This window comes from Ictalurus punctatus, unplaced genomic scaffold, assembly GCF_001660625.3.
Source record: "Ictalurus punctatus breed USDA103 unplaced genomic scaffold, Coco_2.0 Super-Scaffold_100056, whole genome shotgun sequence".
Taxonomy (NCBI): domain Eukaryota; kingdom Metazoa; phylum Chordata; class Actinopteri; order Siluriformes; family Ictaluridae; genus Ictalurus; species Ictalurus punctatus.
Window position 1 is genome coordinate 351,718 of NW_026521088.1, and position 22,450 is coordinate 374,167.

Below are 22,450 nucleotides of genomic sequence, written 5' to 3' on the forward strand. Positions count from 1 at the left end.
CTTCCACTTTCTGTGGAAAACCAGAGACTCCCTTTCATTTTGTAAGCAAATGTTAACTGCTTTGCTACAAAAGCACAAAAGAAGGAAATCTGCTCTGTCCAAGGTGTCGCTTTCCGGCTGTTCCTGGAGGAGCTGATCATACAGTGATGAGTGTTAGGCAAACGTGATAACCACCACACTACAGAAACCATGACAGAGCTGCGCTTCGGCTCTTGCCTATGGTCTGCTGATGAGAAGAGCACATACTTAAACTTTTGTTCAGCAGAGTTGAATTGCCTAGCATGGCATTGGTGGTATAGAGGTGAGCATAGCTGCCTTCCAAGTAGTTGACCTGCCTTTGATTCCTGGCCAATGCACGGATTGTAACTGGGAGCTTCTGGAGCTACTTTATGATAGTTGGCACAAAAGGAAGGAATCACCTACCTGAAAGTAAATGGGTCAACAGAATGTGCCATAGGCTTCTCTGCAGGCCTCCCACAACTCTTTCTGCTTCCCACTTGAATTCTTAGTGCTTCTTTGCTGTTTGTAAACACAGCATTATCCAACAGGGCACGTTTGACCCGTGAACAGGGGCGAAAATGTTAGAAAATGCCGTCTCTCCGTGTCTGTCTTTTGTTAGCAACAAGCTAGCATGCAAACTGTGATGAGAGGTGTACATTTTCCGCAATCAGCCATCTATATAGTCAATGTTTTATATTTAATAAGCAAAAATGTCTATATGCTGATTGGTCTTAAGCAGCGTTGTCCAATCTTCAGCTTTTCGTTCCAATCTAGCAGGAGCCACACCCGATTCCAATTGTTGGATCCGCTGATCTTGACTTTCAATAGACTAAAGTGTGGCTTCTACTTGGTTAGTATGACAACCTGCAAAGACACTGGCCCAATCTGGAGAAGACTGGACAACCCTTATCTAATGCAAATAAAGACCGAGGTCAGTGCCACTTTGTGAGTTCTGAATCCGTCATGCCGACTCGACGTCACTCGATGAACAGGGAAGGAACTGGTAGATCTGGTAGATGAGAAGACTTCCCACTGTTGACGAATGGCGATTTCAAGTTGAGGGTGCGTTTGCTTTGCGTTTTCCCGCTTGGAGGTGGGGAATTACAAGTCGCAACCTCTTCTCAAGCGCATCATTACTCTTGTCTTCTTGATGAAGGAAAGAGCCAGGCTTCCACATTCAGTGGAAAAGCAGAGACTGCCCGTGATTTTGCAAGCAGCTGTTATCTGCCTTGCTACAAAAGCTCAATGGAAGGGAAACCGCTCCCAACCTTTTTCGGGCGTAGACCTCTTGCTGATAGGTGAACTTGGCGACCAGTACTTTATGGAAAATTTTCCAGTCACGCACAGAGTCTTATTGAGCAACGAAAGAGCCAGGCTTCCACTTTCTGTGGAAAACCAGAGACTCCCTTTCATTTTGTAAGCAAATGTTAACTGCTTTGCTACAAAAGCACAAAAGAAGGAAATCTGCTCTGTCCAAGGTGTCGCTTTCCGGCTGTTCCTGGAGGAGCTGATCATACAGTGATGAGTGTTAGGCAAACGTGATAACCACCACACTACAGAAACCATGACAGAGCTGCGCTTCGGCTCTTGCCTATGGTCTGCTGATGAGAAGAGCACATACTTAAACTTTTGTTCAGCAGAGTTGAATTGCCTAGCATGGCATTGGTGGTATAGAGGTGAGCATAGCTGCCTTCCAAGTAGTTGACCTGCCTTTGATTCCTGGCCAATGCACGGATTGTAACTGGGAGCTTCTGGAGCTACTTTATGATAGTTGGCACAAAAGGAAGGAATCACCTACCTGAAAGTAAATGGGTCAACAGAATGTGCCATAGGCTTCTCTGCAGGCCTCCCACAACTCTTTCTGCTTCCCACTTGAATTCTTAGTGCTTCTTTGCTGTTTGTAAACACAGCATTATCCAACAGGGCACGTTTGACCCGTGAACAGGGGCGAAAATGTTAGAAAATGCCGTCTCTCCGTGTCTGTCTTTTGTTAGCAACAAGCTAGCATGCAAACTGTGATGAGAGGTGTACATTTTCCGCAATCAGCCATCTATATAGTCAATGTTTTATATTTAATAAGCAAAAATGTCTATATGCTGATTGGTCTTAAGCAGCGTTGTCCAATCTTCAGCTTTTCGTTCCAATCTAGCAGGAGCCACACCCGATTCCAATTGTTGGATCCGCTGATCTTGACTTTCAATAGACTAAAGTGTGGCTTCTACTTGGTTAGTATGACAACCTGCAAAGACACTGGCCCAATCTGGAGAAGACTGGACAACCCTTATCTAATGCAAATAAAGACCGAGGTCAGTGCCACTTTGTGAGTTCTGAATCCGTCATGCCGACTCGACGTCACTCGATGAACAGGGAAGGAACTGGTAGATCTGGTAGATGAGAAGACTTCCCACTGTTGACGAATGGCGATTTCAAGTTGAGGGTGCGTTTGCTTTGTGTTTTCCCGCTTGGAGGTGGGGAATTACAAGTCGCAACCTCTTGTCAAGCGCATCATTACTCTTGTCTTCTTGATGAAGGAAAGAGCCAGGCTTCCACATTCAGTGGAAAAGCAGAGACTGCCCGTGATTTTGCAAGCAGCTGTTATCTGCCTTGCTACAAAAGCTCAATGGAAGGGAAACCGCTCCCAACCTTTTTCGGGCGTAGACCTCTTGCTGATAGGTGAACTTGGCGACCAGTACTTTATGGAAAATTTTCCAGTCACGCACAGAGTCTTATTGAGCAACGAAAGAGCCAGGCTTCCATTTTCTGTGGAAAACCAGAGGCTCCCTTTCATTTTGTAAGCAAATGTTAACTGTTTTGCTACGAAAGCACAAAAGAAGGAAATCTGCTCTGTCCAAGGTGTCGCTTTCCAGCTGTTCCTGGAGGACCTGATCCTACAGTGATGAGTGTTAGGCAAACGTGATAACCACCACACTACAGAAACCATGACAGAGCTGCGCTTCGGCTCTTGCCTATGGTCTGCTGATGAGAAGAGCACATACTTAAACTTTTGTTCAGCAGAGTTGAATTGCCTAGCATGGCATTGGTGGTATAGAGGTGAGCATAGCTGCCTTCCAAGTAGTTGACCTGCCTTTGATTCCTGGCCAATGCACGGATTGTAACTCGGAGCTACTTTATGGTAGTTGGCACAAAAGGAAGGAATCACCTACCTGAAAGTAAATGGGTCAACAGAATGTGCCATAGGCTTCTCTGCAGGCCTCCCACAACTCTTTCTGCTTCCCACTTGAATTCTTAGTGCTTCTTTGCTGTTTGTAAACACAGCATTATCCAACAGGGCACGTTTGACCCGTGAACAGGGGCGAAAATGTTAGAAAATGCCGTCTCTCCGTGTCTGTCTTTTGTTAGCGACAAGCTAGCATGCAAACTGTGATGAGAGGTGTACATTTTCCACAATCAGCCATCTATATAGTCAATGTTTTATATTTAATAAGCAAATATGTCTATATGCTGATTGGTCTTAAGCAGCGTTGTCCAATCTTCAGCTTTTCGTTCCAATCTAGCAGGAGCCACACCCGATTCCAATTGTTGGATCCGCTGATCTTGACTTTCAATAGACTAAAGTGTGGCTTCTACTTGGTTAGAATGACAACCTGCAAAGACACTGGCCCAATCTGGAGAAGACTGGACAACCCTTATCTAATGCAAATAAAGACCGAGGTCAGTGCCACTTTGTGAGTTCTGAATCCGTCATGCCGACTCGACGTCACTCGATGAACAGGGAAGGAACTGGTAGATCTGGTAGATGAGAAGACTTCCCACTGTTGACGAATGGCGATTTCAAGTTGAGGGTGCGTTTGCTTTGTGTTTTCCCGCTTGGAGGTGGGGAATTACAAGTCGCAACCTCTTGTCAAGCGGATCATTACTCTTGTCTTCTTGATGAAGGAAAGAGCCAGGCTTCCACATTCAGTGGAAAAGCAGAGACTGCCCGTGATTTTGCAAGCAGCTGTTATCTGCCTTGCTACAAAAGCTCAATGGAAGGGAAACCGCTCCCAACCTTTTTCGGGCGTAGACCTCTTGCTGATAGGTGAACTTGGCGACCAGTACTTTATGGAAAATTTTCCAGTCACGCACAGAGTCTTATTGAGCAACGAAAGAGCCAGGCTTCCACTTTCTGTGGAAAACCAGAGACTCCCTTTCATTTTGTAAGCAAATGTTAACTGCTTTGCTACAAAAGCACAAAAGAAGGAAATCTGCTCTGTCCAAGGTGTCGCTTTCCGGCTGTTCCTGGAGGAGCTGATCATACAGTGATGAGTGTTAGGCAAACGTGATAACCACCACACTACAGAAACCATGACAGAGCTGCGCTTCGGCTCTTGCCTATGGTCTGCTGATGAGAAGAGCACATACTTAAACTTTTGTTCAGCAGAGTTGAATTGCCTAGCATGGCATTGGTGGTATAGAGGTGAGCATAGCTGCCTTCCAAGTAGTTGACCTGCCTTTGATTCCTGGCCAATGCACGGATTGTAACTGGGAGCTTCTGGAGCTACTTTATGATAGTTGGCACAAAAGGAAGGAATCACCTACCTGAAAGTAAATGGGTCAACAGAATGTGCCATAGGCTTCTCTGCAGGCCTCCCACAACTCTTTCTGCTTCCCACTTGAATTCTTAGTGCTTCTTTGCTGTTTGTAAACACAGCATTATCCAACAGGGCACGTTTGACCCGTGAACAGGGGCGAAAATGTTAGAAAATGCCGTCTCTCCGTGTCTGTCTTTTGTTAGCAACAAGCTAGCATGCAAACTGTGATGAGAGGTGTACATTTTCCGCAATCAGCCATCTATATAGTCAATGTTTTATATTTAATAAGCAAAAATGTCTATATGCTGATTGGTCTTAAGCAGCGTTGTCCAATCTTCAGCTTTTCGTTCCAATCTAGCAGGAGCCACACCCGATTCCAATTGTTGGATCCGCTGATCTTGACTTTCAATAGACTAAAGTGTGGCTTCTACTTGGTTAGTATGACAACCTGCAAAGACACTGGCCCAATCTGGAGAAGACTGGACAACCCTTATCTAATGCAAATAAAGACCGAGGTCAGTGCCACTTTGTGAGTTCTGAATCCGTCATGCCGACTCGACGTCACTCGATGAACAGGGAAGGAACTGGTAGATCTGGTAGATGAGAAGACTTCCCACTGTTGACGAATGGCGATTTCAAGTTGAGGGTGCGTTTGCTTTGTGTTTTCCCGCTTGGAGGTGGGGAATTACAAGTCGCAACCTCTTGTCAAGCGCATCATTACTCTTGTCTTCTTGATGAAGGAAAGAGCCAGGCTTCCACATTCAGTGGAAAAGCAGAGACTGCCCGTGATTTTGCAAGCAGCTGTTATCTGCCTTGCTACAAAAGCTCAATGGAAGGGAAACCGCTCCCAACCTTTTTCGGGCGTAGACCTCTTGCTGATAGGTGAACTTGGCGACCAGTACTTTATGGAAAATTTTCCAGTCACGCACAGAGTCTTATTGAGCAACGAAAGAGCCAGGCTTCCATTTTCTGTGGAAAACCAGAGGCTCCCTTTCATTTTGTAAGCAAATGTTAACTGTTTTGCTACGAAAGCACAAAAGAAGGAAATCTGCTCTGTCCAAGGTGTCGCTTTCCAGCTGTTCCTGGAGGACCTGATCCTACAGTGATGAGTGTTAGGCAAACGTGATAACCACCACACTACAGAAACCATGACAGAGCTGCGCTTCGGCTCTTGCCTATGGTCTGCTGATGAGAAGAGCACATACTTAAACTTTTGTTCAGCAGAGTTGAATTGCCTAGCATGGCATTGGTGGTATAGAGGTGAGCATAGCTGCCTTCCAAGTAGTTGACCTGCCTTTGATTCCTGGCCAATGCACGGATTGTAACTCGGAGCTACTTTATGGTAGTTGGCACAAAAGGAAGGAATCACCTACCTGAAAGTAAATGGGTCAACAGAATGTGCCATAGGCTTCTCTGCAGGCCTCCCACAACTCTTTCTGCTTCCCACTTGAATTCTTAGTGCTTCTTTGCTGTTTGTAAACACAGCATTATCCAACAGGGCACGTTTGACCCGTGAACAGGGGCGAAAATGTTAGAAAATGCCGTCTCTCCGTGTCTGTCTTTTGTTAGCGACAAGCTAGCATGCAAACTGTGATGAGAGGTGTACATTTTCCACAATCAGCCATCTATATAGTCAATGTTTTATATTTAATAAGCAAAAATGTCTATATGCTGATTGGTCTTAAGCAGCGTTGTCCAATCTTCAGCTTTTCGTTCCAATCTAGCAGGAGCCACACCCGATTCCAATTGTTGGATCCGCTGATCTTGACTTTCAATAGACTAAAGTGTGGCTTCTACTTGGTTAGAATGACAACCTGCAAAGACACTGGCCCAATCTGGAGAAGACTGGACAACCCTTATCTAATGCAAATAAAGACCGAGGTCAGTGCCACTTTGTGAGTTCTGAATCCGTCATGCCGACTCGACGTCACTCGATGAACAGGGAAGGAACTGGTAGATCTGGTAGATGAGAAGACTTCCCACTGTTGACGAATGGCGATTTCAAGTTGAGGGTGCGTTTGCTTTGCGTTTTCCCGCTTGGAGGTGGGGAATTACAAGTCGCAACCTCTTGTCAAGCGCATCATTACTCTTGTCTTCTTGATGAAGGAAAGAGCCAGGCTTCCACATTCAGTGGAAAAGCAGAGACTGCCCGTGATTTTGCAAGCAGCTGTTATCTGCCTTGCTACAAAAGCTCAATGGAAGGGAAACCGCTCCCAGCCTTTTTCGGGCGTAGACCTCTTGCTGATAGGTGAACTTGGCGACCAGTACTTTATGGAAAATTTTCCAGTCACGCACAGAGTCTTATTGAGCAACGAAAGAGCCAGGCTTCCACTTTCTGTGGAAAACCAGAGACTCCCTTTCATTTTGTAAGCAAATGTTAACTGCTTTGCTACAAAAGCACAAAAGAAGGAAATCTGCTCTGTCCAAGGTGTCGCTCTCCGGCTGTTCCTGGAGGAGCTGATCCTACAGTGATGACAACCGGTCAGTTATTAAAGCAAAGTTCAAAATTGCTAGCTTGTTTCTGCCCGGTCTCAAAACAGGGACCTTTTGCATGTTAGGCAAACGTGATAACCACTACACTACAGAAACCATGACAAAGGTGTGAGTCGGCTCTTGCCTACAGTCTGCTGATGAGAAGAGCACATACTTAAACTTTTGGTCAGCAGGGTTGAACTGCCTAGTGTGGTATAGAGTTGAGCAAAGCTGCCTTCCAATCAGTTGACCCGGGTTCGATTCCTGGCCAATGCATGGATTCTAACTCGGAGCCTCTGGAGCTGCTTTATGGTAGTTGGCACAAAAAGAAAGAATCACCTACCTAAAAATTAATGGGTCCAGAGAATGTGCCATAGGCTTCTCTGCAGGCCTCCCACAACTCTTTCTGCTTCCCACTTGAATTCTTAGTGCTTCTTTTTTGTTTGTAAGCACAGCATTATCCAACAGGGCACGTTTGACCCGTGAACAGGGGCGAAAATGTTAGAAAATGCCGTCTCTCCGTGTCTGTCTTTTGTTAGCGACAAGCTAGCATGCAAACTGTGATGAGAGGTGTACATTTTTCACAATCAGCCATCTATATAGTCAATGTTTTATATTTAATATGCAAATATGTCTATATGCTGATTGGTCTTAAGCAGCGTTGTCCAATCTTCAGCTTTTCGTTCCAATCTAGCAGGAGCCACACCTGATTCCAATTGTTGGATCCGCTGATCTTGGCTTTCAATAGACTAAAGTGTGGCTTCTGCTTAGTTAAAATGACAACCTGCAACCACACTGGCCCATTCTGGAGAAGACTGGACAACCCTGATCTAAAGCAAATAAAGACCGAGGTAAGTGCCACTTTGTGAGTTCTGAATCCGTCATGCCGACTCGACGTCACTCGGTGAACAGGGAAGGAACTGGTAGATGAGAAGACTTCCCACTGTTGACGAATGGCGATTTCAAGTTGAGGGTGCGTTTGCTTTGCGTTTTCCCGCTTGGAGGTGGGGAATTACAAGTCGCAACCTCTTCTCAAGCGCATCATTACTCTTGTCTTCTTGATGAAGGAAAGAGCCAGGCTTCCACATTCAGTGGAAAAGCAGAGACTGCCCGTGATTTTGCAAGCAGCTGTTATCTGCCTTGCTACAAAAGCTCAATGGAAGGGAAACCGCTCCCAGCCTTTTTCGGGCGTAGACCTCTTGCTGATAGGTGAACTTGGCGACCAGTACTTTATGGAAAATTTTCCAGTCACGCACAGAGTCTTATTGAGCAACGAAAGAGCCAGGCTTCCATTTTCTGTGCAAAACCAGAGACTCCCTTTCATTTTGTAAGCAAATGTTAACTGCTTTGCTACGAAAGCACAAAAGAAGGAAATCTGCTCTGTCCAAGGTGTCGCTTTGCGGCTGTTCCTGGAGGACCTGATCCTACAGTGATGAGTGTTAGGCAAACGTGATAACCACCACACTACAGAAACCATGACAGAGCTGCGCTTCGGCTCTTGCCTATGGTCTGCTGATGAGAAGAGCACATACTTAAACTTTTGTTCAGCAGAGTTGAATTGCCTAGCATGGCATTGGTGGTATAGAGGTGAGCATAGCTGCCTTCCAAGTAGTTGACCTGCCTTTGATTCCTGGCCAATGCACGGATTGTAACTCGGAGCTACTTTATGGTAGTTGGCACAAAAGGAAGGAATCACCTACCTGAAAGTAAATGGGTCAACAGAATGTGCCATAGGCTTCTCTGCAGGCCTCCCACAACTCTTTCTGCTTCCCACTTGAATTCTTAGTGCTTCTTTGCTGTTTGTAAACACAGCATTATCCAACAGGGCACGTTTGACCCGTGAACAGGGGCGAAAATGTTAGAAAATGCCGTCTCTCCGTGTCTGTCTTTTGTTAGCGACAAGCTAGCATGCAAACTGTGATGAGAGGTGTACATTTTCCACAATCAGCCATCTATATAGTCAATGTTTTATATTTCATAAGCAAAAATGTCTATATGCTGATTGGTCTTAAGCAGCGTTGTCCAATCTTCTGCTTTTCGTTCCAATCTAGCAGGAGCCACACCCGATTCCAATTGTTGGATCCGCTGATCTTGACTTTCAATAGACTAAAGTGTGGCTTCTACTTGGTTAGAATGACAACCTGCAAAGACACTGGCCCAATCTGGAGAAGACTGGACAACCCTTATCTAATGCAAATAAAGACCGAGGTCAGTGCCACTTTGTGAGTTCTGAATCCGTCATGCCGACTCGACGTCACTCGATGAACAGGGAAGGAACTGGTAGATCTGGTAGATGAGAAGACTTCCCACTGTTGACGAATGGCGATTTCAAGTTGAGGGTGCGTTTGCTTTGCGTTTTCCCGCTTGGAGGTGGGGAATTACAAGTCGCAACCTCTTCTCAAGCGCATCATTACTCTTGTCTTCTTGATGAAGGAAAGAGCCAGGCTTCCACATTCAGTGGAAAAGCAGAGACTGCCCGTGATTTTGCAAGCAGCTGTTATCTGCCTTGCTACAAAAGCTCAATGGAAGGGAAACCGCTCCCAACCTTTTTCGGGCGTAGACCTCTTGCTGATAGGTGAACTTGGCGACCAGTACTTTATGGAAAATTTTCCAGTCACGCACAGAGTCTTATTGAGCAACGAAAGAGCCAGGCTTCCACTTTCTGTGGAAAACCAGAGACTCCCTTTCATTTTGTAAGCAAATGTTAACTGCTTTGCTACAAAAGCACAAAAGAAGGAAATCTGCTCTGTCCAAGGTGTCGCTTTCCGGCTGTTCCTGGAGGAGCTGATCATACAGTGATGAGTGTTAGGCAAACGTGATAACCACCACACTACAGAAACCATGACAGAGCTGCGCTTCGGCTCTTGCCTATGGTCTGCTGATGAGAAGAGCACATACTTAAACTTTTGTTCAGCAGAGTTGAATTGCCTAGCATGGCATTGGTGGTATAGAGGTGAGCATAGCTGCCTTCCAAGTAGTTGACCTGCCTTTGATTCCTGGCCAATGCACGGATTGTAACTGGGAGCTTCTGGAGCTACTTTATGATAGTTGGCACAAAAGGAAGGAATCACCTACCTGAAAGTAAATGGGTCAACAGAATGTGCCATAGGCTTCTCTGCAGGCCTCCCACAACTCTTTCTGCTTCCCACTTGAATTCTTAGTGCTTCTTTGCTGTTTGTAAACACAGCATTATCCAACAGGGCACGTTTGACCCGTGAACAGGGGCGAAAATGTTAGAAAATGCCGTCTCTCCGTGTCTGTCTTTTGTTAGCAACAAGCTAGCATGCAAACTGTGATGAGAGGTGTACATTTTCCGCAATCAGCCATCTATATAGTCAATGTTTTATATTTAATAAGCAAAAATGTCTATATGCTGATTGGTCTTAAGCAGCGTTGTCCAATCTTCAGCTTTTCGTTCCAATCTAGCAGGAGCCACACCCGATTCCAATTGTTGGATCCGCTGATCTTGACTTTCAATAGACTAAAGTGTGGCTTCTACTTGGTTAGAATGACAACCTGCAAAGACACTGGCCCAATCTGGAGAAGACTGGACAACCCTTATCTAATGCAAATAAAGACCGAGGTCAGTGCCACTTTGTGAGTTCTGAATCCGTCATGCCGACTCGACGTCACTCGATGAACAGGGAAGGAACTGGTAGATCTGGTAGATGAGAAGACTTCCCACTGTTGACGAATGGCGATTTCAAGTTGAGGGTGCGTTTGCTTTGTGTTTTCCCGCTTGGAGGTGGGGAATTACAAGTCGCAACCTCTTGTCAAGCGCATCATTACTCTTGTCTTCTTGATGAAGGAAAGAGCCAGGCTTCCACATTCAGTGGAAAAGCAGAGACTGCCCGTGATTTTGCAAGCAGCTGTTATCTGCCTTGCTACAAAAGCTCAATGGAAGGGAAACCGCTCCCAACCTTTTTCGGGCGTAGACCTCTTGCTGATAGGTGAACTTGGCGACCAGTACTTTATGGAAAATTTTCCAGTCACGCACAGAGTCTTATTGAGCAACGAAAGAGCCAGGCTTCCATTTTCTGTGGAAAACCAGAGGCTCCCTTTCATTTTGTAAGCAAATGTTAACTGTTTTGCTACGAAAGCACAAAAGAAGGAAATCTGCTCTGTCCAAGGTGTCGCTTTGCGGCTGTTCCTGGAGGACCTGATCCTACAGTGATGAGTGTTAGGCAAACGTGATAACCACCACACTACAGAAACCATGACAGAGCTGCGCTTCGGCTCTTGCCTATGGTCTGCTGATGAGAAGAGCACATACTTAAACTTTTGTTCAGCAGAGTTGAATTGCCTAGCATGGCATTGGTGGTATAGAGGTGAGCATAGCTGCCTTCCAAGTAGTTGACCTGCCTTTGATTCCTGGCCAATGCACGGATTGTAACTCGGAGCTACTTTATGGTAGTTGGCACAAAAGGAAGGAATCACCTACCTGAAAGTAAATGGGTCAACAGAATGTGCCATAGGCTTCTCTGCAGGCCTCCCACAACTCTTTCTGCTTCCCACTTGAATTCTTAGTGCTTCTTTGCTGTTTGTAAACACAGCATTATCCAACAGGGCACGTTTGACCCGTGAACAGGGGCGAAAATGTTAGAAAATGCCGTCTCTCCGTGTCTGTCTTTTGTTAGCGACAAGCTAGCATGCAAACTGTGATGAGAGGTGTACATTTTCCACAATCAGCCATCTATATAGTCAATGTTTTATATTTAATAAGCAAATATGTCTATATGCTGATTGGTCTTAAGCAGCGTTGTCCAATCTTCAGCTTTTCGTTCCAATCTAGCAGGAGCCACACCCGATTCCAATTGTTGGATCCGCTGATCTTGACTTTCAATAGACTAAAGTGTGGCTTCTACTTGGTTAGAATGACAACCTGCAAAGACACTGGCCCAATCTGGAGAAGACTGGACAACCCTTATCTAATGCAAATAAAGACCGAGGTCAGTGCCACTTTGTGAGTTCTGAATCCGTCATGCCGACTCGACGTCACTCGATGAACAGGGAAGGAACTGGTAGATCTGGTAGATGAGAAGACTTCCCACTGTTGACGAATGGCGATTTCAAGTTGAGGGTGCGTTTGCTTTGCGTTTTCCCGCTTGGAGGTGGGGAATTACAAGTCGCAACCTCTTGTCAAGCGCATCATTACTCTTGTCTTCTTGATGAAGGAAAGAGCCAGGCTTCCACATTCAGTGGAAAAGCAGAGACTGCCCGTGATTTTGCAAGCAGCTGTTATCTGCCTTGCTACAAAAGCTCAATGGAAGGGAAACCGCTCCCAGCCTTTTTCGGGCGTAGACCTCTTGCTGATAGGTGAACTTGGCGACCAGTACTTTATGGAAAATTTTCCAGTCACGCACAGAGTCTTATTGAGCAACGAAAGAGCCAGGCTTCCACTTTCTGTGGAAAACCAGAGACTCCCTTTCATTTTGTAAGCAAATGTTAACTGCTTTGCTACAAAAGCACAAAAGAAGGAAATCTGCTCTGTCCAAGGTGTCGCTCTCCGGCTGTTCCTGGAGGAGCTGATCCTACAGTGATGACAACCGGTCAGTTATTAAAGCAAAGTTCAAAATTGCTAGCTTGTTTCTGCCCGGTCTCAAAACAGGGACCTTTTGCATGTTAGGCAAACGTGATAACCACTACACTACAGAAACCATGACAAAGGTGTGAGTCGGCTCTTGCCTACAGTCTGCTGATGAGAAGAGCACATACTTAAACTTTTGGTCAGCAGGGTTGAACTGCCTAGTGTGGTATAGAGTTGAGCAAAGCTGCCTTCCAATCAGTTGACCCGGGTTCGATTCCTGGCCAATGCATGGATTCTAACTCGGAGCCTCTGGAGCTGCTTTATGGTAGTTGGCACAAAAAGAAAGAATCACCTACCTAAAAATTAATGGGTCCAGAGAATGTGCCATAGGCTTCTCTGCAGGCCTCCCACAACTCTTTCTGCTTCCCACTTGAATTCTTAGTGCTTCTTTTTGTTTGTAAGCACAGCATTATCCAACAGGGCACGTTTGACCCGTGAACAGGGGCGAAAATGTTAGAAAATGCCGTCTCTCCGTGTCTGTCTTTTGTTAGCGACAAGCTAGCATGCAAACTGTGATGAGAGGTGTACATTTTTCACAATCAGCCATCTATATAGTCAATGTTTTATATTTAATATGCAAATATGTCTATATGCTGATTGGTCTTAAGCAGCGTTGTCCAATCTTCAGCTTTTCGTTCCAATCTAGCAGGAGCCACACCTGATTCCAATTGTTGGATCCGCTGATCTTGGCTTTCAATAGACTAAAGTGTGGCTTCTGCTTAGTTAGAATGACAACCTGCAACCACACTGGCCCATTCTGGAGAAGACTGGACAACCCTGATCTAAAGCAAATAAAGACCGAGGTAAGTGCCACTTTGTGAGTTCTGAATCCGTCATGCCGACTCGACGTCACTCGGTGAACAGGGAAGGAACTGGTAGATGAGAAGACTTCCCACTGTTGACGAATGGCGATTTCAAGTTGAGGGTGCGTTTGCTTTGCGTTTTCCCGCTTGGAGGTGGGGAATTACAAGTCGCAACCTCTTCTCAAGCGCATCATTACTCTTGTCTTCTTGATGAAGGAAAGAGCCAGGCTTCCACATTCAGTGGAAAAGCAGAGACTGCCCGTGATTTTGCAAGCAGCTGTTATCTGCCTTGCTACAAAAGCTCAATGGAAGGGAAACCGCTCCCAGCCTTTTTCGGGCGTAGACCTCTTGCTGATAGGTGAACTTGGCGACCAGTACTTTATGGAAAATTTTCCAGTCACGCACAGAGTCTTATTGAGCAACGAAAGAGCCAGGCTTCCATTTTCTGTGCAAAACCAGAGACTCCCTTTCATTTTGTAAGCAAATGTTAACTGTTTTGCTACGAAAGCACAAAAGAAGGAAATCTGCTCTGTCCAAGGTGTCGCTTTGCGGCTGTTCCTGGAGGACCTGATCCTACAGTGATGAGTGTTAGGCAAACGTGATAACCACCACACTACAGAAACCATGACAGAGCTGCGCTTCGGCTCTTGCCTATGGTCTGCTGATGAGAAGAGCACATACTTAAACTTTTGTTCAGCAGAGTTGAATTGCCTAGCATGGCATTGGTGGTATAGAGGTGAGCATAGCTGCCTTCCAAGTAGTTGACCTGCCTTTGATTCCTGGCCAATGCACGGATTGTAACTCGGAGCTACTTTATGGTAGTTGGCACAAAAGGAAGGAATCACCTACCTGAAAGTAAATGGGTCAACAGAATGTGCCATAGGCTTCTCTGCAGGCCATCCCACAACTCTTTCTGCTTCCCACTTGAATTCTTAGTGCTTCTTTGCTGTTTGTAAACACAGCATTATCCAACAGGGCACGTTTGACCCGTGAACAGGGGCGAAAATGTTAGAAAATGCCGTCTCTCTCCGTGTCTGTCTTTTGTTAGCGACAAGCTAGCATGCAAACTGTGATGAGAGGTGTACATTTTCCACAATCAGCCATCTATATAGTCAATGTTTTATATTTAATAAGCAAATATGTCTATATGCTGATTGGTCTTAAGCAGCGTTGTCCAATCTTCAGCTTTTCGTTCCAATCTAGCAGGAGCCACACCCGATTCCAATTGTTGGATCCGCTGATCTTGACTTTCAATAGACTAAAGTGTGGCTTCTACTTGGTTAGAATGACAACCTGCAAAGACACTGGCCCAATCTGGAGAAGACTGGACAACCCTTATCTAATGCAAATAAAGACCGAGGTCAGTGCCACTTTGTGAGTTCTGAATCCGTCATGCCGACTCGACGTCACTCGATGAACAGGGAAGGAACTGGTAGATCTGGTAGATGAGAAGACTTCCCACTGTTGACGAATGGCGATTTCAAGTTGAGGGTGCGTTTGCTTTGCGTTTTCCCGCTTGGAGGTGGGGAATTACAAGTCGCAACCTCTTGTCAAGCGCATCATTACTCTTGTCTTCTTGATGAAGGAAAGAGCCAGGCTTCCACATTCAGTGGAAAAGCAGAGACTGCCCGTGATTTTGCAAGCAGCTGTTATCTGCCTTGCTACAAAAGCTCAATGGAAGGGAAACCGCTCCCAGCCTTTTTCGGGCGTAGACCTCTTGCTGATAGGTGAACTTGGCGACCAGTACTTTATGGAAAATTTTCCAGTCACGCACAGAGTCTTATTGAGCAACGAAAGAGCCAGGCTTCCACTTTCTGTGGAAAACCAGAGACTCCCTTTCATTTTTGTAAGCAAATGTTAACTGCTTTGCTACAAAAGCACAAAAGAAGGAAATCTGCTCTGTCCAAGGTGTCGCTCTCCGGCTGTTCCTGGAGGAGCTGATCCTACAGTGATGACAACCGGTCAGTTATTAAAGCAAAGTTCAAAATTGCTAGCTTGTTTCTGCCCGGTCTCAAAACAGGGACCTTTTGCATGTTAGGCAAACGTGATAACCACTACACTACAGAACCATGACAAAGGTGTGAGTCGGCTCTTGCCTACAGTCTGCTGATGAGAAGAGCACATACTTAAACTTTTGGTCAGCAGGGTTGAACTGCCTAGTGTGGTATAGAGTTGAGCAAAGCTGCCTTCCAATCAGTTGACCCGGGTTCGATTCCTGGCCAATGCATGGATTCTAACTCGGAGCCTCTGGAGCTGCTTTATGGTAGTTGGCACAAAAAGAAAGAATCACCTACCTAAAAATTAATGGGTCCAGAGAATGTGCCATAGGCTTCTCTGCAGGCCTCCCACAACTCTTTCTGCTTCCCACTTGAATTCTTAGTGCTTCTTTTTGTTTGTAAGCACAGCATTATCCAACAGGGCACGTTTGACCCGTGAACAGGGGCGAAAATGTTAGAAAATGCCGTCTCTCCGTGTCTGTCTTTTGTAGCGACAAGCTAGCATGCAAAACTGTGATGAGAGGTGTACATTTTTCACAATCAGCCATCTATATAGTCAATGTTTTATATTTAATATGCAAATATGTCTATATGCTGATTGGTCTTAAGCAGCGTTGTCCAATCTTCAGCTTTTCGTTCCAATCTAGCAGGAGCCACACCTGATTCCAATTGTTGGATCCGCTGATCTTGGCTTTCAATAGACTAAAGTGTGGCTTCTGCTTAGTTAGAATGACAACCTGCAACCACCTGGCCCATTCTGGAGAAGACTGGACAACCCTGATCTAAAGCAAATAAAGACCGAGGTAAGTGCCACTTTGTGAGTTCTGAATCCGTCATGCCGACTCGACGTCACTCGGTGAACAGGGAAGGAACTGGTAGATGAGAAGACTTCCCACTGTTGACGAATGGCGATTTCAAGTTGAGGGTGCGTTTGCTTTGCGTTTTCCCGCTTGGAGGTGGGGAATTACAAGTCGCAACCTCTTCTCAAGCGCATCATTACTCTTGTCTTCTTGATGAAGGAAAGAGCCAGGCTTCCACATTCAGTGGAAAAGCAGAGACTGCCCGTGATTTTGCAAGCAGCTGTTATCTGCCTTGCTACAAAAGCTCAATGGAAGGGAAACCGCTCCCAGCCTTTTTCGGGCGTAGACCTCTTGCTGATAGGTGAACTTGGCGACCAGTACTTTATGGAAAATTTTCCAGTCACGCACAGAGTCTTATTGAGCAACGAAAGAGCCAGGCTTCCATTTTCTGTGCAAAACCAGAGGACTCCCTTTCATTTTGTAAGCAAATGTTAACTGCTTTGCTACGAAAGCACAAAAGAAGGAAATCTGCTCTGTCCAAGGTGTCGCTTTGCGGCTGTTCCTGGAGGACCTGATCCTACAGTGATGAGTGTTAGGCAAACGTGATAACCACCACACTACAGAAACCATGACAGAGCTGCGCTTCGGCTCTTGCCTATGGTCTGCTGATGAGAAGAGCACATACTTAAACTTTTGTTCAGCAGAGTTGAATTGCCTAGCATGGCATTGGTGGTATAGAGGTGAGCATAGCTGCCTTCCAAGTAGTTGACCTGCCTTTGATTCCTGGCCAATGCACGGATTGTAACTTGGAGCTACTTTATGGTAGTTGGCACAAAAGGAAGGAATCACCTACCTGAAAGTAAATGGGTCAACAGAATGTGCCATAGGCTTCTCTGCAGGCCTCCCACAACTCTTTCTGCTTCCCACTTGAATTCTTAGTGCTTCTTTGCTGTTTGTAAACACAGCATTATCCAACAGGGCACGTTTGACCCGTGAACAGGGGCGAAAATGTTAGAAAATGCCGTCTCTTCCGTGTCTGTCTTTTGTTAGCGACAAGCTAGCATGCAAACTGTGATGAGAGGTGTACATTTTCCACAATCAGCCATCTATATAGTCAATGTTTTATATTTAATAAGCAAATATGTCTATATGCTGATTGGTCTTAAGCAGCGTTGTCCAATCTTCAGCTTTCGTTCCAATCTAGCAGGAGCCACACCTGATTCCAATTGTTGGATCCGCTGATCTTGGCTTTCAATAGACTAAAGTGTGGCTTCTGCTTGGTTAGAATGACAAACTGCAACCACACTGGCCCATTCTGGAGAAGACTGGACAACCCTTATCTAAAGCAAATAAAGACCGAGGTCAGTGCCATTTTGTGAGTTCTGAATCCGTCATGCCGACTCGACGTCACTCGATGAACAGGGAAGGAACTGGTAGATGAGAAGACTTCCCACTGTTGACGAATGGCGATTTCAAGTTGAGGGTGCGTTTGCTTTGCGTTTTCCCGCTTGGAGGTGGGGAATTACAAGTCGCAACCTCTTGTCAAGCGCATCATTACTCTTGTCTTCTTGATGAAGGAAAGAGCCAGGCTTCCACATTCAGTGGAAAAGCAGAGACTGCCCGTGATTTTGCAAGCAGCTGTTATCTGCCTTGCTACAAAAGCTCAATGGAAGGGAAACCGCTCCCAGCCTTTTTCGGGCGTAGACCTCTTGCTGATAGGGTGAACTTGGCGACCAGTACTTTATGGAAAATTTTCCAGTCACGCACAGAGTCTTATTGAGCAACGAAAGAGCCAGGGCTTCCACTTTCTGTGGAAAACCAGAGACTCCCTTTCATTTTGTAAGCAAATGTTAACTGCTTTGCTACAAAAGCACAAAAGAAGGAAATCTGCTCTGTCCAAGGTGTCGCTCTCCGGCTGTTCCTGGAGGAGCTGATCCTACAGTGATGACAACCGGTCAGTTATTAAAGCAAAGTTCAAAATTGCTAGCTTGTTTCTGCCCGGTCTCAAAACAGGGACCTTTTGCATGTTAGGCAAACGTGATAACCACTACACTACAGAAACCATGACAAAGGTGTGAGTCGGCTCTTGCCTACAGTCTGCTGATGAGAAGAGCACATACTTAAACTTTTGGTCAGCAGGGTTGAACTGCCTAGTGTGGTATAGAGTTGAGCAAAGCTGCCTTCCAATCAGTTGACCCGGGTTCAATTCCTGGCCAATGCATGGATTCTAACTCGGAGCCTCTGGAGCTGCTTTATGGTAGTTGGCACAAAAAGAAAGAATCACCTACCTAAAAATTAATGGGTCCAGAGAATGTGCCATAGGCTTCTCTGCAGGCCTCCCACAACTCTTTCTGCTTCCCACTTGAATCTTAGTGCTTCTTTTTTGTTTGTAAGCACAGCATTATCCAACAGGGCACGTTTGACCCGTGAACAGGGGCGAAAATGTTAGAAAATGCCGTCTCTCCGTGTCTGTCTTTTGTTAGCGACAAGCTAGCATGCAAACTGTGATGAGAGGTGTACATTTTTCACAATCAGCCATCTATATAGTCAATGTTTTATATTTAATATGCAAATATGTCTATATGCTGATTGGTCTTAAGCAGCGTTGTCCAATCTTCAGCTTTTCGTTCCAATCTAGCAGGAGCCACACCTGATTCCAATTGTTGGATCCGCTGATCTTGGCTTTCAATAGACTAAAGTGTGGCTTCTGCTTAGTTAGAATGACAACCTGCAACCACACTGGCCCATTCTGGAGAAGACTGGACAACCCTGATCTAAAGCAAATAAAGACCGAGGTAAGTGCCACTTTGTGAGTTCTGAATCCGTCATGCCGACTCGACGTCACTCGGTGAACAGGGAAGGAACTGGTAGATGAGAAGACTTCCCACTGTTGACGAATGGCGATTTCAAGTTGAGGGTGCGTTTGCTTTGCGTTTTTCCCGCTTGGAGGTGGGGAATTACAAGTCGCAACCTCTTCTCAAGCGCATCATTACTCTTGTCTTCTTGATGAAGGAAAGAGCCAGGCTTCCACATTCAGTGGAAAAGCAGAGACTGCCCGTGATTTTGCAAGCAGCTGTTATCTGCCTTGCTACAAAAGCTCAATGGAAGGGAAACCGCTCCAGCCTTTTTCGGGCGTAGACCTCTTGCTGATAGGTGAACTTGGCGACCAGTACTTTATGGAAATTTTCCAGTCACGCACAGAGTCTTATTGAGCAACGAAAGAGCCAGGCTTCCATTTCTGTGCAAAACCAGAGACTCCCTTCATTTTGTAAGCAAATGTTAACTGCTTTGCTACGAAAGCACAAAAGAAGGAAATTCTGCTCTGTCCAAGGTGTCGCTTTGCGGCTGTTCCTGGAGGACCTGATCCTACAGTGATGAGTGTTAGGCAAACGTGATAACCACCACACTACAGAAACCATGACAGAGCTGCGCTTCGGCTCTTGCCTATGGTCTGCTGATGAGAAGAGCACATACTTAAACTTTTGTTCAGCAGAGTTGAATTGCCTAGCGTGGTATAGAGGTGAGCATAGCTGCCTTCCAAGTAGTTGACCTGCGTTTGATTCCTGGCCAATGCACGGATTGTAACTCGGAGCTTCTGGAGCTACTTTATGGTAGTTGGCACAAAAGGAAGGAATCACCTACCTGAAAGTAAATGGGTCAACAGAATGAGCCATAGGCTTCTCTGCAGGCCTCCCACAACTCTTTCTGCTTCCCACTTGAATTCTTAGTGCTTCTTTGCTGTTTGTAAGCACACCATTATCCAACAGGGCACGTTTGACCCGTGAACAGGGGCGAAAATGTTAGAAAATGCCGTCTCTCCGTGTCTGTCTTTTGTTAGCGACAAGCTAGCATGCAAACTGTGATGAGAGGTGTACATTTTCCACAATCAGCCATCTATATAGTCAATGTTTTATATTTAATAAGCAAATATGTCTATATGCTGATTGGTCTTAAGCAGCGTTGTCCAATCTTCAGCTTTTCGTTCCAATCTAGCAGGAGGCACACCTGATTCCAATTGTTGGATCCGTTGATCTTGGCTTTCAATAGACTAAAGTGTGGCTTCTGCTTGGTTAGAATGACAACCTGCAACCACTCTGGCCCATTCTGGAGAAGACTGGACAACCCTTATCTAAAGCAAATAAAGACCGAGGTCAGTGCCACTTTGTGAGTTCTGAATCCGTCATGCCGACTCGACGTCACTCGGTGAACAGGGAAGGAACTGGTAGATGAGAAGACTTCCCACTGTTGACGAATGGCGATTTCAAGTTGAGGGTGCGTTTGCATTGCGTTTTCCGGCTTGGAGGTGGGGAATTACAAGTCGCTACCTCGTGTCAAGCGCATCAGTACTCTTCTCTTCTTGATGAAGGAAAGAGCCAGGCTTCCACATTCTGTGGAAAAGCAGAGATTGCCCGTGATTTTGCAAGCAGCTGTTATCTGCCTTGCTACAAAAGCTCAATGGAAGGGAAACCGCTCCCAGCCTTTTTCGGGCGTAGACCTCTTGCTGATAGGTGAACTTGGCGACCAGTACTTTATGGAAAATTTTCCAGTCACGCACAGAGTCTTATTGAGCAACGAAAGAGCCAGGCTTCCACTTTCTGTGGAAAACCAGAGACTCCCTTTCATTTTGTAAGCAAATGTTAACTGCTTTGCTACGAAAGCACAAAAGAAGGAAATCTGCTCTGTCCAAGGTGTCGCTTTGCGGCTGTTCCTGGAGGACCTGATCCTACAGTGATGAGTGTTAGGCAAACGTGATAACCACCACACTACAGAAACCATGACAGAGCTGCGCTTCGGCTCTTGCCTATGGTCTGCTGATGAGAAGAGCACATACTTAAACTTTTGTTCAGCAGAGTTGAATTGCCTAGCATGGCATTGGTGGTATAGAGGTGAGCATAGCTGCCTTCCAAGTAGTTGACCTGCCTTTGATTCCTGGCCAATGCACGGATTGTAACTCGGAGCTTCTGGGGCTACTTTATGGTAGTTGGCACAAAAGGAAGGAATCACCTACCTGAAAGTAAATGGGTCAACAGAATGTGCCATAGGCTTCTCTGCAGGCCTCCCACAACTCTTTCTGCTTCCCACTTGAATTCTTAGTGCTTCTTTGCTGTTTGTAAGCACACCATTATCCAACAGGGCACGTTTGACCCGTGAACAGGGGCGAAAATGTTAGAAAATGCCGTCTCTCCGTGTCTGTCTTTTGTTAGCGACAAGCTAGCATGCAAACTGTGATGAGAGGTGTACATTTTCCACAATCAGCCATCTATATAGTCAATGTTTTATATTTAATAAGCAAATATGTCTATATGCTGATTGGTCTTAAGCAGCGTTGTCCAATCTTCAGCTTTTCGTTCCAATCTAGCAGGAGGCACACCTGATTCCAATTGTTGGATCCACTGATCTTGGCTTTCAATAGACTAAAGTGTGGCTTCTGCTTGGTTAGAATGACAACCTGCAACCACTCTGGCCCATTCTGGAGAAGACTGGACAACCCTTATCTAAAGCAAATAAAGACCGAGGTCAGTGCCACTTTGTGAGTTCTGAATCCGTCATGCCGACTCGACGTCACTCGGTGAACAGGGAAGGAACTGGTAGATGAGAAGACTTCCCACTGTTGACGAATGGCGATTTCAAGTTGAGGGTGCGTTTGCATTGCGTTTTCCGGCTTGGAGGTGGGGAATTACAAGTCGCTACCTCGTGTCAAGCGCATCAGTACTCTTGTCTTCTTGATGAAGGAAAGAGCCAGGCTTCCACATTCAGTGGAAAAGCAGAGATTGCCCGTGATTTTGCAAGCAGCTGTTATCTGCCTTGCTACAAAAGCTCAATGGAAGGGAAACCGCTCCCAGCCTTTTTCGGGCGTAGACCTCTTGCTGATAGGTGAACTTGGCGACCAGTACTTTATGGAAAATTTTCCAGTCACGCACAGAGTCTTATTGAGCAACGAAAGAGCCAGGCTTCCACTTTCTGTGGAAAACCAGAGACTCCCTTTCATTTTGTAAGCAAATGTTAACTGCTTTGCTACAAAAGCACAAAAGAAGGAAATCTGCTCTGTCCAAGGTGTCGCTTTCCGGCTGTTCCTGGAGGAGCTGATCCTACAGTGATGACAACCGGTCAGTTATTAAAGCAAAGTTCAAAATTGCTAGCTTGTTTCTGGCCGGTCTCGAACCAGGGACCTTTTGCGTGTTAGGCAAACGTGATAACCACTACACTACAGAAACCATGACAAAGGTATTAGTCGACTCTTCCCTACAGTCTGCTGATG

At 45.7% G+C, this 22,450-nt stretch overlaps 5 non-coding genes across 5 annotated transcripts; all 5 read right to left on the minus strand.

Moving 5' to 3' along the window:
- Positions 1-7,048: 7,048 nt before the first annotated feature.
- On the minus strand, positions 7,049-7,121 carry trnav-aac (transfer RNA valine (anticodon AAC)). Its single transcript has one exon. It is a non-coding gene; the product is annotated as a tRNA-Val (tRNA).
- Positions 7,122-12,588: 5,467 nt separating this feature from the next.
- Positions 12,589-12,661, minus strand: trnav-aac (transfer RNA valine (anticodon AAC)). The gene has a single exon. It is a non-coding gene; the product is annotated as a tRNA-Val (tRNA).
- A 2,729-nt stretch (positions 12,662-15,390) lies between these two features.
- On the minus strand, positions 15,391-15,463 carry trnav-aac (transfer RNA valine (anticodon AAC)). Its single transcript has one exon. It is a non-coding gene; the product is annotated as a tRNA-Val (tRNA).
- Positions 15,464-18,180: 2,717 nt separating this feature from the next.
- On the minus strand, positions 18,181-18,253 carry trnav-aac (transfer RNA valine (anticodon AAC)). The gene has a single exon. It is a non-coding gene; the product is annotated as a tRNA-Val (tRNA).
- Positions 18,254-22,333: 4,080 nt separating this feature from the next.
- trnav-aac (transfer RNA valine (anticodon AAC)) lies at positions 22,334-22,406 on the minus strand. Its single transcript has one exon. It is a non-coding gene; the product is annotated as a tRNA-Val (tRNA).
- Positions 22,407-22,450: the final 44 nt, after the last annotated feature.